The sequence below is a fragment of the Pogona vitticeps genome, chromosome 2 (genome assembly GCF_051106095.1).
Source record: "Pogona vitticeps strain Pit_001003342236 chromosome 2, PviZW2.1, whole genome shotgun sequence".
Taxonomy (NCBI): Eukaryota; Metazoa; Chordata; class Lepidosauria; order Squamata; family Agamidae; genus Pogona; species Pogona vitticeps.
In genome coordinates, this window is record NC_135784.1 from 16,672,030 (window position 1) to 16,691,589 (window position 19,560).

General features: G+C 43.5%; 1 protein-coding gene across 1 annotated transcript in view; it reads right to left on the bottom strand.

Annotated features, from left to right (window-relative positions):
• LOC140704281 (uncharacterized) overlaps positions 1–19,560 on the bottom strand; it is a 63,523-nt gene that overhangs the window by 33,942 nt on the left and 10,021 nt on the right. The window lies entirely within an intron of this gene.

Genomic DNA, 19,560 nt, shown 5'->3' on the forward strand with positions numbered 1-19,560 from the left:
TGAATTCGTTGATGTACACTGAGGCATGAACAGAACCTGAACTGTTTCCCACATATTTTACATTGATAGAGTTTCTCCCTTGAATGTGATAGTTGATGTGCTTTCAAAGTTGCGGGAGCAGTGAAACGTTTCCCACATTCATCACATGCATACGATTTTTCCCCTGAGTGAATTAGTTCAGTGGTTCTTAACCTTTGTTACTCGGATTCTTTTGAACTGTGATTCCCAGAAACCCCAGTCAGGACAGCTGGTGATGAAGGCTTCTGGGAGTTGCAGTCCAAAACTCCTTAGTAACCCAAGGTTAAGAACCAGTGAAGTAGTTGATGAACTACAAGGTTGGAGTTTTGGGAAAACATTTTCCCACATTCTTCACAGGAAAAGGGTTTCTCCCCTGTATGAATTCATTGATGTTCTCTGAGATGTAAATGCCACATGTAGCCCTTTCCACATGCATGACATTTGTAAGGACTCTCCTCAGTGTGCATTCCCTGATGTTGCTTAAGTCCAGACCTTCCCTTGAAGCTCTTGCCACATTCTTCACACTTATGCAATTTTCCTTCTGAGTGCACTGGCTGAGTGACTTGAAGAGCTGAGCTAACACTGAGGCATTTTTCAGACCGTGAGTCTTCATAAGGTTTCTCTCCTCTGGGAAATGCTGGATCTTTTGGCCTCCTTCTGGAACTCTCTCCATGCTCCAAACAGTGACACAGACTTTCCTCTGTGTGGCATGTTGGACCTTTCCCTGGCCTTTTCCTCATCGGGCTCCTTAGCCCAAACTCTGAGTTCTGAATGACTTGGAGGTGTCTTTTTATTGTCTTTTCCTCTTCTTGTTCACAGACAGATCCTCTCAGATAATGCTGAGGATTGTTCTTCTCTCTGTGTTTCACATCATTTTCATTAGGTCTTCGTGATTCATCTCTGATCCCACAGTTCTCATTTTCATTCTCCACTCTTTCTGGGGATGTCCTGTGGAGTCCTGTGGCAAGAATAAACATTGACATCCTGAGCGTCAGTGAACTAATATGGACGGGAATGGTTGAATTCAATTCAGACAATTGTCATATCTAATATTGTGGGCAAGAATCCCATAGAAGAAATGGACTAGCCCTCATAGTCAACAAAAGAGTGCAGAAAGCTGTACTGGGATACAATCTCAAAAATGATAGAATGATTTCAATATGAAATCAAGGCAGACCTTTCAACATTACAGTAATCCAAGTTTATGCACCAATCACCAATGCTAGAGAGGCTGAAATTGACCAATTCTATGAAGAATTACAACACCTTCTAGAACTGACACCAAAGAAAGGTGTTCTTCTCTTTAGAGGGGACTGGAAGGCTAAAGTAAGGACTCAATAGATAAAAGGAACAACAGGCAAGTTTGGCCTTGGAGTTCAAAATGAAGGAGGGCAAAGGATAATAGAGTTTTGTCAAGAGAACAAGCTGATTCAGATTCATTATATTCTCTACAGGTAAAGATGGAGAAGCTACTGTATATACAGTCAGCAAAAACCAGACCAGGAGCGGATTGATCATCAGCTTCTTATAGCAAAATTTAAGCTTAAACTGAAGAAAGTAGGAAAAACTACTGGTTTAAACCAAATCCCTTTCGAATACACAGTGGAAAAGAACAGATTTAAGGAACAAGACTTAGTGGACAGAGTGCCTGAAGAACTATGGCTGGAGGCTAGTAATATTGTACAGGAGACAGCAGCAAAAACCATCAAAAGAAAAGGAAATGCAAGAAAGCAGAGTAGCTGTCGAACAAGGCCTTACAAATAGCAGAGAAGAGAAGGGAAACAAAATGCAAGGGAGATAGGGAAAGTTACAGAAAATTGAATGTGGACTTCCAAAGAATAGCAAGGAGAGACAAGAGGGCCTTCTTAAATGAAGAATACAAAGATATAGAGGAAAATACTACAAAGGGGAAACCAGAGATCTGTTCAAAAAATTGGAGATATTAAAGGAACATTTTGTGCAAAGATGGATAGGATAAAGGACAAAAATGACAAGGACCTCACAGAAGCAGAAGACATCAAGAATAGGTGGCAAGAATACACAGAGGAATTATACCAGAAAGATTTGGATACACCGGACAAGCCAGATAGTGTAGTTACTGACCTTGAGCCAAACATCCTGGAGAGTGAAGTCATGTGGGCCTTAGAAAGCTTGGCTAACAACAAAGCCAGTGGAGGTGATGGCATTCCAGTTCAACTATTTAAAATCTTAAAAGAAGATGCTGTTAAGGTGCTACATTCAATATGCCAGCAAATTTGGAAAACTCAACAGTGGCCAGAGGACTGGAAAAGATCAGTCTACATCCCAACCCCAAAGAAGGGCAGTGCCAAATAATGCTCCAACTACCGTACAATTGCACTCATTTCCCACGCTAGCAAGGTTATGCTCAAAATCGTACAAGGTAGGCTTCAGCAGTATGTGGACCGAGAACCTCCAGAAGTACAAGCTGGATTTCGAAGGGGCAGAGGAGCTAGAGACCAAATTGCTAACAAGCACTGGATTATGGAGAAAGCCAGAGAGTAACAGAAAAACATCTACAGTGGTGCCTCGCATACCGATGTTAATTGGTTCCGAAAAAAAACGTTATGTGAAAACATCGTTATGTGAAGCACCGTTTCCCATAGGAATGCATTGAAAACCGGTTAATCCGTTCAAATTGGAATGGATTATCCGGTTTTCTCCCTCCCCCCGCGGCTTGGATCTGACCCACGGCGGCTACCTCAGCCATGGCTGGACTCCCTAGAGTCCGGCCATGGCTGGGTTAGCCGCTGCTGCTCAGATCCAAGCCACGGGGGGAGGCTGGGTGCGGACATCCCCCCACCCTGCAGCCGCCTCTTGAAGCCTCCCCATGTCACTTTCCCCAGCCGTTCTCGGACTTCCAGGCGTCCGAGAACGGCCAGGGTAGGCGGCACGGGGAGGCTACCGGCATCGGAGACAGGGTGGGGGGTGGATCGGAAAGCTTGAAGCCTACCCGCGCCGCTTACCCAGGCCGTTCTCGGACTTCTGGAAGTCCGAGAATGGCCTGGGTAAGCGGCGCGGGTAGGCTTCAAGCTTCCCGATCCACCCCCACCCTGTCCCCGATGCTTGAAGCCTCCCCGCGCCGCTTTCCCCAGCCGTTCTCGGACTTCCAGTCGTCCGAGAACAGCCGGGATAGGCAGCGCAGGGAGGCTGCCGGCAGCGGGGACAGGGTGGGGGGGTGTCCGGAAGGCTTCCAGGCAAAGGCCTGGAAGCCTTTGACACCCCCGTACCCTTCCCCCGCCGCCGCTGAGAGCCATCTGAGCTCCGAAAGGGCTTTTTTCAATATCGGAGGGGGCCCTTTGAAAGCTCGGAAGGGAATTGTCGGCAGGGGACGGTGGCTTCGGGGTCCTTCCGAGGCCGCAGCCCACTGCCGACATTTTCCCCCAGCTGAGCTGTGAGGCTTCAAAGCTCCCGCCACTCAGCTGGGGGAAAATGGCGCCTATGCGGAAACCACGTGGGAGGCAGGGAAAGTGCAAAATGTGAACTTTCAGTTAATTGTTGGCCAGTGAAAAGATTAACGATTAAATCACTTAGCGACGTTTTTCCTGGAACGGATTAACGTCGCTAAGTGAGGCACCACTGTACAGTCCAGGCAGTACAGTACCAGGCAGTCTGAAGACTGTCTCCCAATCCACTCTCTAAACGCTGGGAGGAGTGAGGAAGCAGACAGGAACACTTTTCACTGGCCAACAGTTAACTGAAAGTTCACATTTTGCACTTTCCCTGCCTCCCACATGGTTCTTTTTCAATTCTTAACTCAAATCTAAGTATGTAAGTCAAGTCATTATTTTCCTATGAGAGTAGTTCTTAAGTCAAAATGTTCTTAACTCGAGCCGTTCTTAAGTCAAGACCCCACTGTATGCAGATGATACTGCTTCAATGGTAAAAAGTGTGGAGGAATTAAAGAACCTCTTAATGATGGTGAAAGAGGAGAGTGCAAAAAATGGTCTGAAGCTCAACTTCAAAAAAACTAAGATCATGGCCACTGGTCCCATCCCCTCCTGGCAAATAGAAGGGGAAGATATGGAGGCAGTGACAGATTTTACTTTCTTGGGCTCCATGATCACTGCAGATGGTGACAGCAGCCACGAAATTAAAAGATGCCTGCTTCTGGGGAGGAAAGCGATGACAAAGCTAGACAGCATCTTAAAAAGCAGAGACATCTCCATGCCAACAAAGGTCTGCATAGTCAAAGCTATGGCTTTTCCAGTAGCAATGTATGGAAGTGAGAGCTGGACCATAAAGAAGGCTGACCGCCAATGAATTGATGCTTTGACATTGTGGTGCTGGAGGAGACTCTTGAGAATCCCTTCTCAAGAGAACAAAACTATCCATTTTGAAAGAAATCAAACCTGAGTGATCACTGGAAGGAGCTCTAATACTTTGGCCACCTCATGAGAAGAGAAGACTCCCTGGAAAAGACCCCGATACTGGGAAAGTGTGAAGGCAAGAGGAGAAAGAGACGGCAGAGGGCAGGATGGTTGGACAGTGTTATTGAAGTGACCAACATGAATTTCACCCAAATCTGGGAGGAAGTGGAAGACAGGAGGGCCTGGCGTGCTCTGGTCCATGGGGTCACGAAGAGTCGGACAAGACTAAATGACTAAACAACAACAACAAAAAACCAACAGCAGTCAAAGAATTTAAAGGAATCCGATTTCCAGTCATAGTGCTAAATGTTTTAGGTGGAACTGAACGAACAACGAGGGTTTATTGGCTGAGCACTAAAGTTCAAGAACATTTATTTTTGCTTGGGAAGGGAATGTAAAGGAGAATGCAAATACAAAAGTTCCTATCATGAAGCAAAATGTTTTTCTAAAACTAGCTGGATGAAGAGATCAGTGAATGCAGTGTGGATGTAGAGTTCAAGGTTTCGATACCCCCATGATACTTCTTGGGACTTTGTAATGTTTTCTCATAATTTGCTACCTTTTTTCTTCTGTGGGGTTAAAACAATTATAGGAGGGGTATAGAAATTAACCCCAAATTGCCCTAGTTCTATTAAACATACGGAATGAAGATTTTTTTTTACTACAAGTGTTCCAGGAACAATGAATCAGCTATTGCATTAGCAAGACCAGTAAACTAAAACCATTTTTTGTAGCACTCCCCCTGTTCTGTTTTGCTTCCCAATCCATACACAAGAGGTATGAAAACAGTAAACACTGACATTCGGAAAAGCAAGAAGGACTTGATATACATGTCCAACCTAAAAAGGGGACAGGTCAACCATCTCTGAGTACCCTACAGCATGGAAAGGGGCGTTGTGAGTCAGAATAGACTATAAAGCACACTAAAAAGATGAAAAATCAGCTTAACTAAGGCATTAAGTGTCTAAGATACATTGCTGGTGAACGAATCGGAAGTTACACATAAAGTTATTATAAAACAGAGAAGCAATGAGTGGCAATCAAGACAAATGTATACAATGATTAACATGCATAGGGAAACAGAGTAACTTTGTCGCAACTCCAAGGATGAAAGGCTCTCCGACTCCTTCATAGAAAAGATTCTATACCCAGCAGAGGTTGAGATGCCTCCGATATGCCTGAGGGGAGAGCAAGAGCTTCGTCTCCATCATCATCTTCTGGATCCTCCGGGGTCTCCAGCTGCTTCTACTCACCCTCAAGAAGTGTTCCTGGCCTTCCAGGTATGCGCCAAGCGCTTGTCTTCATGTGCCACCTGGGACAACAGAGGAGAATCCTTCTAGGAGTACAATCCTGTCCCCTTGACTAGTCTTGGTTAAGCAGTCCCATTGCTTTGCATGGGACAATCTCATCCAGCTGTTTGTTTTGTCATTGATCACTCTGTGTTATGCTTATATGGTGCCCCAGAGCATTCAAATCACTCTCTGAGTTGATAACAATCTTGCAGGGTACATATTCCCATGAACCCACTGAGCTGAGTACTCAACTTACAAACCACAGAAGGGCTTAAGACTGAGTCAACCTTGACTCATGGAATTGAACTCAAGTCAGGAGCAGAGTTTTGGCTGCAAGACCGCAGTTTAACCATTGCACCACGAAGCTCACTATCTAAACCCACTGAAACAAGACAGTCCAGATACGCGAATAAAAACTTTTTGGACTCCAATTCCCAGAACATTCCAAGACTTCCTCCCCGACCCCTGAAGACTTGAGAGTCCCAGTCCACAAACTCACACCGAGGGACGCTTATATTTCCCTCACCTGTACCAGAACCAAGTCTTATGAAGTTGCATTCCAGACCTTCATTTGGGGCTGCAATGCTTCCTGGGAGTTGCAGTACTTTGGGAGGGGCCCACTGCAGACCTTAAAGGGAAAGAGACTAGAATATCCAGAAAAGTTATGGGGCAGGAAATTGAGGCCTCAAATGCACCCTCCATTGTCTAGGCTTTGAGGAAAATGTAAGTGCTTGAAGATGTGGGTCTGCAGTGCAGAATTCCTTCCCGGGAATTTTCAAAGAATTCAGGGAGTTGGAGTCCAAATAAGCCAAACAACATCTAGCCCAGATGATAGATTTCTCTGCTCCACAATTCATTTGTTCTGGCAACCTTTAGTCTCGAGAGACTATGATAACGTGGTATGTATGGAGGATTTGGAGTGTGGCTGAGAAAGCCAGTTCGAGAGTGACAATCCATTCCACACTGAAGGCAAATATAATCTGTCCCCTGTCCACCTCCCTGATTTTGCTGGTTTTGGGATTCAGTTCAATTTCTCCTGGAAAACAGAGAAGGACAACCAAATACAAGATAGATGGACTCTGTAGGGAAGCACAAGTAAGTGTTCAGCCTTTATAATGACAGTAACCATTTCCTTTTTTAAAAAAAATTACTGGCCAGAAAGTCTGTAAATCATGCAAATCATCTCTGCAGACACTCTTGCAAGACCTCTCTGGATGCAAGAGGTCTTGCAAGAGTGTCTTCAGAGATGATTTGGATGATTTACAGACATTCTGGCCAGTAAATTTTTTAAAAAGGAATCAAATACAAGATAGATGGACACAGTAAAGCAGCACAAGTGTTCAGCCTTTAAAACGACAGTCGAGCAGTTATTTAATGCCTCTTCAGTTACTACATTCTCTCTAGAATATAGCTCAGAGTAGTGCTGCACCCAGCGTTCCATCTGCTGTGCTCGTTCCTGGATGATCACACCTGCAGCAGACTTCAAATGAGCAGATTTTTTCTGTATTGGACCTAAATCCTGCTTGATACCGTCATACATTCCCTTGTATAATCAGTACAATGACGCAGATAAAATCCATCATTTTACTTTCAACTATACGACATTTATATTAAATTCATTTTCACATCAAAATCTCAACAGCGCTTTCCTCATATTTCTGGAGAGTTTTTCTCTGTTGAAAAGAGTTCATTTCATTGCCATTGCATGGGGGCGGAAAAGGTAACCTGGCTTCTGGATTGAACATTTTAAATCCACCGCATTTGTTCTCGTTCCTGTTGATTCTACCACAGTGGCAATGATTTTCACCGCCAAAACTTTACACACTCAACTTTGGTGAAAAGGTTCCTAAAATCCTTCCTCATTCTACACTGAATTTGGAGCTACAAACCTCCCTCCTCTCCCCCTTTTCTTCCAACCATGAGCCTGCTTTGTTTGCATTCCTATCCATGTTTCTGGGAGGGATCCTGGCCTCTGATTAGGTCACCTGCAGGCAAGCTGAGAAGCATCATAAAATCTGGAAAGTGGAGGTTAGGTTTTGATCACCACAAAGGTATTTTAGAGAAACCCAGTGGAAGTGGAAGTGGGTTCCCAAGGGGTGTGAGTCGGTAAAAATTCCCTTGAATTATTTGGAGAAAAGATGTTTTAAAACAACGGAGGGCCTTTGTGGTCTCAGGCTCTGACAGACTTGGATTGTTCAATTATTCCAGACCACTTTTAGGGCAAGAGTGCAAACCACATGACAAATCATTATACTTTTCTCAGGATCACAGACTCCCCACTCTCCTCTGTCAGAAAACTGCCCCACTTTTTTAAAAACGCCTTTGTGAGGTAAAGTATGAGTGATCTGATAGAACAGCTCATGAAATGGCACTGCTTGCCTCACACGTAGCTGGAAAAAGGTCCTACAAACAACAGTTTGGAGAAGAGACAAGAGAAGGTCACTTGATGAGGACGAGCCAACTCTACAAGCAGACCTTTCGGAAGTGTGCTATAATTCGGGATGAACACTTCAGAGGCAAGAGGACTTTAGACACATATATATATATACACACGCCACACCAAGATACTGACAGTTATAACCTTTGTATACCAACCTCTAAAGGCTCAATCTTTGTGGAACTAGGGAGGCGGGTTTGTTACATACAGCACTGATGTTACCTGTCTGTCATGGGTTTGGAGGGAAAGTTCCATCCTATGGGGAGTGGAAGGCGGGACATCAGGAGGAGGGGCTGTACTGTATATATATGTGAAGCGTGTGTGGAGAAGTTAGGAGAGCTGGAGGAGGAGCTGGAAGAGCTGAGAGAAGAAGCTTGAGTGGGAGTCTGTGTGTCAGACAGGGTACTACTGTGTGTCAGTCAGTACCAACCTGATAGGTTCAGGTGTCTGTATGGTTAGCCAGAACTGATAGGTTCAGGGTCTGTGCTTCAAGTTGAGTGTTCTGTGTGAACCAAACTGTGTGTATGTATGAGTGAGACTAAGCCACGTTACTATATCTTATTCACTTGATCCTTTTATTTTTCCCTGTGTGTTATTTAATAAACCTTATTCCTTTATTTGTTAAAAATCCATCCCTGGTCTGTGTGACTTCTTATAGGGAATGGTTGGTGGCAGCTTAGTTAACTGTGGCATATCCCAGTAGGTCTGGGTTTGTCACAGGGTTGTCCCAGGTCTATCTGAAATTCCCTTTCACTGTTCAATCACTGGTGTTTTTCCCTTGGAATGTTTATTATCCCAGACCACTTTCTCAGCTAGAGAGCAAACCACATGTCAAGTCAATGTAACCCTCACGGGATCACAGACTCTCTACTCTCCTCTGTCAGAACATCGGCCCACTTTTAAAAAATGTCTTTGTGAGGTAAAATACCAATGACCTGATAGAAGAGTTCGTGAAATGGCACTGCTTGCCTCACACTGGAAAAGGAGTTCCTACAAACGACGGTTTGGAGAAGAGACAAGAGAAGCTCACTTGAGAATGATGAGCTGACTCTAGAGGCAGACCTTTCAGCACTGCGCTGAAATTCAGGATGAACTCTTCAGAGGCAACAGGACTTTAGACACATATATATACGCACGCCACACCAAGATATTGACAGTTATGCTTGCGAGTGCAGTGCAAAAAGTTTAGGTTTTGGAGGTGAATGGCTTGAGATCAAGAAAGCACCGTAGACGGGAGGCGGGAAGAACTGACAGAGGAGAAAGGAGACTCACGAAAAATGCTATAGTAAGAGAAGCAAAGGAACACTAAGAAAGATAATTGTGGAAAATTTTGAGGCAGAAGTAAAAGAGAAAAATTCAAACTACATGAAGTGTTGGAATGGACCCCAGAATGCCGGACATGCAACAATGGGCTAAAGTTACAGGAAGCAAGATTTCGATTGAATGTCAGAATAAAATCCTATCTGTTAGAGCAGTACAACAGTGAAACCAATGACCTCAAAAGGTAGTAAGTAGTCCCACACTGAGAAACTTTGACAACTACCTGGCAGATATCGTTTGCTTTCTATAAGTTAAGTACCCTAGGATGCTATGACTTGTTATGTTGTTCACCTTTGACTCTGAGTTAGAACTTGTAAATCCTGTCAGAGTTGCTGTAACGTGGATGCAACCTGACAGACATAACTTCCAAATTGTGTCAGCAGCTCTCTTGTAAAGAAGATCAACATTTCCACACTCACACAATCAGGAATCCTATTTCCATATTTCATGTAGTCTAAAAAGACTTAGTTGGAATCAGATTGTTTATTGGTTTCATGGCAATTTTCATATAATGATTAAGTTAAAATCAGGATAAAATCATTGAAGTAAAAGACGCAATTGGTGCAGACAAAGACTCACAGAGCATGAGGCAGGAAGTTCCACACATCACATCCAGTCTATTTCACTCTCTTCTGACATGCAGATGTTGAACCAGAGCATTACCCCAGTTGACCATCTCCTTCCTCATATAGAATGTGCTCAGGAATGTGGGGTTTGTGAACCTTGGGAGGAAGAGAACATTTCCTCCAAAGGATTTCCACATTAAAAGCCACCAGCTGAAGGTCGTCCAATAAGAAGCAGGGAAACATCACCCTTCTAGAAAACCCTCTATTTGGGGGAGAGAAAAAGAGAATACAGTGGTGCCTCGCACAGCGAGGTTAATCCGTTCCTGATTAACCTCGCTGTGTGAAAACATCGCTGAGCAGGGCAGAAAAACCCATTGGAATGCATTAAACAGTGTTTAATGCATTCCAATCGGCTGCTGTACTCACCGTTCAGCGATGTTTCTCCGATGGCCGGCAGCCATTTTCGCGCCCTCCCCTCGCTTAACGAGGGTGCGAAAATGCTGCGCGTAGCCATTTTGCAGCTTCCGGTGGCCATTTTATAGCCGCCGAACAGCTGATCGGCAGGTCACAAAGCGAAGGTCAGTAAGCGAACCGCTTACCGACCTTCGCTCTGCAATTTTTTCCCTATTGAGGCATCGGTATGCGATCGCATTTGCGATCGCAAAATCGGCCTCGTAGAGCGAATTCATCGCTCTACGGTGCACTCGTTGTGTGAGGCACCACTATACCACCACATAGAACGTGAAAGGAAGACCAGGGAAAAGACTAGAGGGAGAAGAGAAAACTCATGGAATCCCACCCAGGAGACGATCGAGAGGGGAACCTCAAACACAGGAGGAAGGGAATGAGTCAAGAGGAAGAGATGCCAAGGAAAACTGGGCTCAACATCCAGGCTGTGATTCCTTATGTACGGGCCAATGCCAGTCTCCTCCCGAAACCATTTAAGAGGCAACGAATGGACCAAAATGTCCACTGAAAAGACTTATCATTGGTTACTCCAGGATAATATGATTTATGTTGTTGTCCTTTGACTCTGAGTTAGAACCTCTAAATCCTTTTAGCGTTGCTGCAACTTGGATGCAACTTGACACATAAAACTTCCAACTTGTGTCAGCACCTCTCTTGTAAAGAAGCTCAACATTTCCACACTCACACAGTCAGGATTCCTCTTTCCATATTCCAGATAGTCTAAAAAGACTTAGTTGGAATCCGATCATTTATTAGTTTCAAGGCAATTTTCATAAAATGATGAAGTTAAAATTATGATAAAACTATTGAAGTAAAAGACACAATTGGTGCAGACAAAGAATCATTTTAGAGGTTCTGACTGAAGTGAATTTTCTTGTGTTCTCTCAGACTGAAGAACCAGAGAAATCTTTCTCCACATTCCTCACATTCATGTGGTTTCTCCCCAGTACAAAGTTGTTGATGTTCTGTGAAGGGTGACTAGGCTGTGAAGCTTATCCCACATTCTTCAGAACGATATGGACTCTTCCGTGAATGTGAGCGCTGATGTATGGTTAAATTGGAGAGACGTGTGAAACATTTTCACATGCATACGGTTTTCCTTCAGAGTGACTTCGTTGGTGTCTTGTAAGGTGAGAGTGTTGGGAGAACATTTTTCCACATTCTTCACATTGATAAGGTTTCTCCCCTGTGTGACAGCGCTGATGTACTTTGAAAGCTGTTGGATCACTGAAACATTTTCCACATTCTTTGCATGTATAAGGTTTCTCCCCTGAGTGAATTCGTTGATGTACGGTGAGGTTTGAACTGGAGCTGAACTTTTTGCCACAACTTTTACAATGATAGGGTTTATCCCCTGAATGTGAGCGTTGATGTCTGGTTAAATTGGAGAGCCGCGTGAAACATTTCCCACATTCATCGCATGCATGCGGTTTTTCTCTGGAGTGAATTCGTTGGTGTGCTATGAGGTTGGAGTTTTTAGAAAACTTTTTCCCACATTCTTCACAGGGAAAGGGTTTCTCTCCTGTATGGATCCGTTGATGTTCTCTGAGATATGAATTCCTCATGAAGCCCTTTCCACATTCATGACATTTGTAGGGTCTCTCCTTCGTGTGTATTCTCTGATGTTGCTTAAGTCCAGAACTTCCCTTGAAGCTCTTGCCACATTCTTCACCTTTATATAATTTTCCTTCTGAGTCCACTGGCTGAGTGATTTGAAGAGCTGAGCTAACGCTGAAGCATTTTTCAGACCCAGAGTCTTCATAAGGTTTCTCTCCTGTGTGAAATCCTGAATCTTCTGGCCTCCTTCTGGAACTCTCTCCATGCTCCAAACATTTACAAAGATTTTCCTCTGAGTGGCATCTTGGACATTTCACTGGGCTTTTCCTCAGAGGGCTCCTTAGCCCAGAATCTGAGCTCTGAGGGACATTGAGGCATGTTTTTATTGTCTTTTCCTCTTCTTCTTGACAGAAAACTTCTCTCTGATAAGGGTGAGGTTTGTTTTTCATCTCATTTTCCTCATTTTCCTTCTGCCTTGGTGATTCATGTCTGATCCCACAGTTCTCATTTTCATCCTCCACTCTTTCTGGGGATGTCCGCTGGAGTTTTCTTTCCTCCTCCTGTGCATCATCTGCTGGAAGAAAGAGAGAATTCATGGCAGTTAGTGGCTTTTCGCATTTAACAGGGAAAATACCTATCAATATGCCAATTTCTTGCTGCCTTCATTTCTCTGTTGAGAAAACAGTAGATCCCAATCATTCGTGATCTGGGTTTCCAGCTTCTTAACCAACATAAATCCATGGATTTAAAGGAATCAGATTTCCAGTCTCAGTGCTAAAAGTTTTAGGTGGATTTGAACAAAAAATGAGTGTTTATTGGCTGAGCACTAAAGTCCAAGAACATTTATTTTTGCTCGGGAAGGGAATGTAAAAGAGAATGCAAATGCAAAAGTTCATGTCTTGAAAAAATTGTTTTTCTAATCCTAGCTAGATGAAGAGATCAGTGAATGGAGTGTGGATCTAGAGTTCAAGATTTTGATTCCATCATGATACTTCCTGGGACTTCGTAACCTTTTCTCAGAATTTGCTACCTTTTCTGTGCAAGAGGGTTAAAACAACTTTAGGAGTATAGAAATCAACCCCAAATTGCCCTAGACTTGAAGATCTATTAAATCTACAGCATGAAGATATATGTTTTAATACAAGTGTTCCAAGAACAATGAATCAGCTACTGTACTAGCAAGACTACTAAACTAAAACAAGTTTTTTTAGCAATCCCCTGTTCTGTTTTGCTTCCCAATCCAAACAGAGAAGGTAGTTGATGTACATGTCCAACCTGAAAAGGGGACAGGTCAACCATCTCTGAGTAGCCTCCAGCTGGGAAAGGGGTGTTGTGAGTCAGAATAGTCTAAATAACACATTAAAAAATCAGCTTAACAGAGGCATTAAGTGTTTAAGACACATTGCTGGTGCAGTAACACAATTAGAACGAATCGGAAGTTTCACATAAAGTTATTATAAAACAGAGAAGTGATGAGTGGTAATCAAGACAAACGTATACAATGATTAACATGCAGAGGGAAACAGAATACCTTTGTCCCGACTCCAAGGATGAAAGGCTTCCCGATTCCTTTGTAGAAAAGATTCTATACCCGGCAGAGGTCGAGATGCCTCCGATATGCCTGAGGGGAGAGCAAGTGCTTCTTCTCCGTCATCATCTTCTGGGTCCTCTGGGGTCTCCACCTGCTTCTGCTCATCCTCAAGAAGAGGTCCTGGTCTTCCAGGTATGTGCCAAGCGTTTCTCTTCATGGGCCACCTGGGACAACAGAGGAGAGTCCTTCTAGGAGTACAATCCTGTCCCCTTCACTAGTCTTGGTTAAGCAATCCCCTTTCTTTGCATGGGACGATCTCATCCAGCTGCTTTTCTTGTCATTGATCACTCTCTGTTATGCTTATATGGTACCCAGAGCATTCAAATCACTCTCTGAGCTGATGACAATCCTGCAGACTATATATCCCCACCCCCACGCCACCCCTGTGAGCTGAGTACTCAATTTTCCAACCCCAGAAGGACTGAAGGGTGAATCAGCCTTGACTCATGGAATTGAACCTGGCTCATGAGCAGAGTTTTGGTGGCAGGACTGCAGTTTAACTACTGTGTCACCAGGTACCTCTACCTACCGGTGCTGATGTACTTTCAAAGCTGACGGATCACTGAAATATTTCCCACATTCTTTGCATATATAAGGTTTTTCCCCTGAGTGAATTCGTTGATGTTTGGTGAGGTTTGAAAAGGAGCTAAACTGTTTGCCACATATTTTACATTGATAGGGTTTCTCCCCTGAATGTGAGCGCTGATGTGCTATCAACTTTGAGGGAGCATTTAAACATTTCTCACATTCATCACATGCATACCTTTTTTCTCCCAAGGAAATTCGTTGGTGTGCTACGAGGTTGGAGTTTTGGGAAAACTTTTTACCACATTCTTCAGTGGGAAAGGTTTTTTCTCCTAAATGAATTTGTTGATGTACTACAAGGTTTGAACGGTGAGTGAACCTCTTCCCACATTCTTCACAGGGAAAGGGTTTCTCTCCTGTATGAGGACTCCTTAGTTCAAACTCTGAGTTCTGAAGGACATTGAGGTCCTTGTTAATTATCTTTTCCTGTTCTTGTTTACAGACAACTCCTCTCAGATAAGGGTGAGGTTTGTTTTTCCTCTCATTTGCCTCATTTTCCTTCTCCCTCTGTGATTCATCTCTCTTCCCACAGTTCTCCTTTTCATCCTCCACTCTTTCTGGGGATGTCCTGTGGAGACTTCCTTCCTCCTCCTGTGCATCATCTGCTGGAAGAAGGAGAGAATTCATGATGATTGGAGACTTTTGCCATTTAACAGGGAAAATATCTATCAATAAGCCAATTTCCTGCTGCCTCCTTTTCTCTGCTGAGAAAACAATAGATCGCAATCATTTGTGACCTGGGTTTCAACCTTCTTAACCATCAAAGTCTGAGGATTTTAAGGAATCAGTTTCCTGTCTTAGTGCTACAAACTGGATTTAGAATGGGCAGAGGAACTAGAGACCAAATTGCTAACATGCGCTGCACTATGGAGAAAGCCAGAGAGTCCAGAAAAATAATTTGGGTGTGATTACTATACCCCCCTACAATTGTTCTAACACTTTTGAACAGTAAAACCCCATGAGCCATCATGGGGGATCGAACCATTGAATTCCAGATCCACACTCCACTCACTGGTTTCTCCATCCAGCAAGTTTTAAAAACACTTCTTCATGTCTTCAGGTCTTCTGCATATGGAAAAGGAAAGAATTCATGGTGATGAGAGGATTTTGTCATTTAATAGGGAAAATATCTATCAATAAGCAAATTTCCTGCTGCCTCCCCTTTCTGTGCTGAGAAAACAGTACATCACAATTGTATTACTGAGTTGAGCAGGACGTTCGACTTGATGGACATGATTCTATGATTCGTGACCTGGGTTTCAACCTTCTTGACCTACAGAAGTCAGAGGATTTTGAAGAATCTGTTTTCCAGTCTCAGTGCTTAAGAACTTTTAGGTGGACCAGAACAAACAATGAGCAGAATTGCTGAGCACTGAAGTCCAAGAACATTTATTTTGCCTGGAAGGAGAATGATAAAGAGGAAGGAAGTGCAAAAGGTCCTATCAGATGCAAAAGTGTTTTTCTAAACCAGGTATAGCTGGATGGAGAGATCAGTGAGTGGAGTGTGGATCCAGAATTCAGGGGTTTGATCTCCCATGATAGCTCATGGGACTTTGTTACCTTGTCTCAGAATATGCCACCTTTTCTTTTCAGGAGTGTTAAACACAATCATAGGGGTGTATAAAAATCCCCACCCCAATTACCCTAAAAGAAAAGCACTTTTAAACAGACGTCGTGAAGGTATTGTTTACTACAAGTGTTCTGAAAACAATGAATCACCAGAAATATCACTGAATGAAAACAATTTTTGGCAAACCCCTGCACTGTTTTGCTTCCAATCCATACATAAGAGGCATAAAAACAGTAAACACTGAACCTTGGGAAAGCAAGGAGGAGTTGATTTACACGTCCAACCGAAAAAGGGAAAGAGTAAACCATCTCTGAGTACCCTTACAGCACATTACTCAACTTGCAGACGGCTCCACCTGCAGACTTTTTGACTTACAGACTTCTCTGGCTGGAAAATTTCACTTCGGCTTTCGGCTGGAGAATCAACCTATGGATTGGAAGAGGGAGGAGGGGAAAGCTGGTGGTGAGCGAGAAAGGTGAAAAAAGTGAGAAAGCGCTTCTCCACCACAATGGGAGGCATCTATGAGGCTCCCCCACCACTGCTGGGGGCCTCCAAAGCATGGTCGGCGGCAGGGGGAACCACCGAGATGCCTCCCATGGTGGCAGAGTAGCCCTGGAAGGCCTCCAGAGGTCCCCCTCACCACTGATTGTGCCTCCAAAGCTTCTCTGGTTGTCCGCCACTGCTGGCTTTCCTAGGGCCTACCGGGCCTACCAGGGGAGTAGGCCCAGTGTACCCGGAGAAGTCCACCACTGCTGGCTTTCCCAGGGCTTACTGGGCCTACCAAGGGAGTAGGCCTGGTGTACCCTGAGAAGTCCGCCACCACCAGCAGCAGCCGACCTCTGAGAGGCCTCCCATGGCGGTGGAGAAGCCCTCAGAGGGCTTCTGCAGCGGCGATGGTGGCAGCCCCAGACCACCATGAGGCCTCCGTCAGCAGCGGAGAAGCCCTCGGAGAGCTTCAGCAGCAGTGATGGCAGCAGCGAGGGACCCTTTCGGACAGGTAAGGTGCTGCTTTTTGCATTTATTTTCTTTTGGGGGGTGTTTTTTTCTTTGGTGGGTTACAGATTAAGAGGTTTTCGAAGGGGTGGAGCAACGGGCACCAAGAACAGGGGAATTCTCAGGACTATGATAACCCCTGGGTTTACTCCAAATCAGTGGACCCCCCCAAGAAAGGGGGGCGAGTTTCCACAGGAGAAGCGGGACTGTAGCAGGGGAGCTGGAGATGCCGAAGAAGCTAGACTGCAATCTGCTTTTTCGGAGGAGTTTCCTTTCCTCAATTGCAACTGACTCGTGAAATCGCCATGATGAATTGGTGCGTAGCTGCTCAGAGAAGGGGGAGAAAGGAAGATTTATGATCTGACTGCTTGAACAGAAGTTGATGGGCTATCTCTATGGCAAGTAACAGACCAGATGTTTTGTTTCTCTCTTGGAAGTTTGATTGTGGAGACGATCTCTTAAGCGGCAGAGGATCTTGGCAAATTTTGGAGGTATTTCTTACTACACCATAACTTGGTTAGAACTGAGAAAATGAAACTTAACAGTCCTTTCCACCCTAACCCCCCTCCTATGTCTTGGCTTTTTATACATTAGAAGCTTGAGAATATTGAATGACTCTGAGCAGCTTAAATCTATGGAACTTTACTTTGAGCCATAAAGGAGGATTATATATCAAATAGTCACTTTTATGACCAAAATGTTTTCCGCAAGTCTCTGAATCAGTTTTGGCCAAGGAGGAGGAGGGAAAGCAGAGTAACTTCCTCTGTCTGACTCTAATGGTTTTTGGATGAAAATTTAAGGGCGAGACTCATCTTTGGGATTTTAAAATGGAAACCAATCTGATATTCTGTCTTCAGGAATTTCGATCTAATCTCATCAATCAGCCACCTAGAGTGGTCTATCGACTAGATAGGCGGGATATAAATAAAATAAATAGATAAAATAAATAAATAAATAAATAAATAATAAATCATCTTAAGGCTCAAATTTCAGAACTGAAGACAGATATTAAAGCAATACTTCTTAGCTTGGACACTATAATAGAGACAGGAGACAAACAGACAGCATCTTTTGAATCAGCTGAATCATTGCCAGAGAGAGAGGGAGAGACCACCATTCCTGAGGAGGAGACGGGAGGTGAAACTATTGACTGCTCTGAACTAATCGAACAACGGCCTCCGGAGAGGCAGAGAGAGACTTTTTTAAAAAAACACAGAATGAAATACTTAAAAATGAGGAAAGGAGGGGTGGAGACAAGGTGGGAGAGTACATGGATTTTATCCTGATGGAAAATAATGTTAAGGGGAAGACATGGGTGAATTTAGAGGCAGAAATTTATGATCAGAGGTCGAATAGATCTGTGTTGCTTGGAAATCAAAATATGGATTATATTGAGAGGAAATTAGTAAATCGCATAGAAAATGTCAATGAAATTTTATAGATGGCATTTTAAAACTGGTAAAAGTGGTGTAAGAAATTAATCTTGGAAGTTTGATACTGGAGTCAAGAAGCAAAAGGGAAAGGGGAGGAAATAACCTGCGGATTAAATGATAAGATTTCTTGGTCCTGAGAGAGATATATCCACACAGAAAGCAATATGAGTAATCACAATATAAGCAATTTTGGCTAGGTGGGAAGCTAAAAGGTAGGTAAATATATGTAGCTATAAATTTCATAAAGTTAAGTGAAGAATAATAATATTAGATGCTTGGGCTCTTATGGTTTATATATTGAGCTTAAATATGAGTGAATCACTATATTGATTATATAGACAAGATGAGACTTACAATGTCTTTTAACCTGTAAAAGTGGGGATCTTTCAGAAATGTATTGAGCCGGCCTAGAGCCTCTACGTGGGGAGGTGTGTATGGCTAAGCCACCTTTATGATGAAATTAGAATTGCTTATGATGAGTACTGGTTAGAGGTGTACACAGGTGAAAGAATATATAGAGACTTTATAGATAGCACTTTAAAAGCCAGTAAAAAGAATGAAAGAAATGAATTCCTAGATTCACAAGGCTATAAATAACTAAAAATCCCTGGTTTATACATGGAGCAAAGAAATATAATAAAAAAAATAGGGAAGTTACTTGCTGAATGTCTTTAATGGTTGATAAATATAGGTAATGCTTAAATTCGATTACATATTCTGATCACACATATTGATGAGGAGTTAGAAACATGAAGATACTAAGTAACTTGTGAACCATAGTTGGTCTATGCCACTGGTTCTTAACCTTGGGTTACTCAGGAGTTTTGGACTGCAACTCCCAGAAGCCTTCACCACCAGCTGTCCTGACTGGGGTTTCTGGGAGTTGCAGTTCAAAAGCATCCGAGTAACAAAGGTTAAGAACCACTGGTCTATGCAACTAAGAATGGCTTGAATATAAGATCAATACAGGCTTAAGATTATCTATTAGACAATTTAAGTATGTTAATCTTTAGGGTTTATGTAGTCAGAATTACAGTGGTGCCTCGCATAGCGAGGTTAATCCGTTCCGGATTAACCTTCGCTATGTGAATACTTCGTTAAACGGAACAAAAAAGCCATTGGAATACATTAAACATCGTTTAATGCATTCCAAATCGGCAGAAAACTCACAGTTTAACGAAGTCTTCCCATAGCCGGCAGCCATTTTCGCGCCCTCGGTATGCGAGTTTCGGCCATAGAGGCCGACGCGATGCCTCCGCATTAGCGATCCCGGAAAAGGGATCGCTATGCGGATTCGTCGCTATACAAGGTGCTCTTTAAGCGAGGCACCACTGTATATATT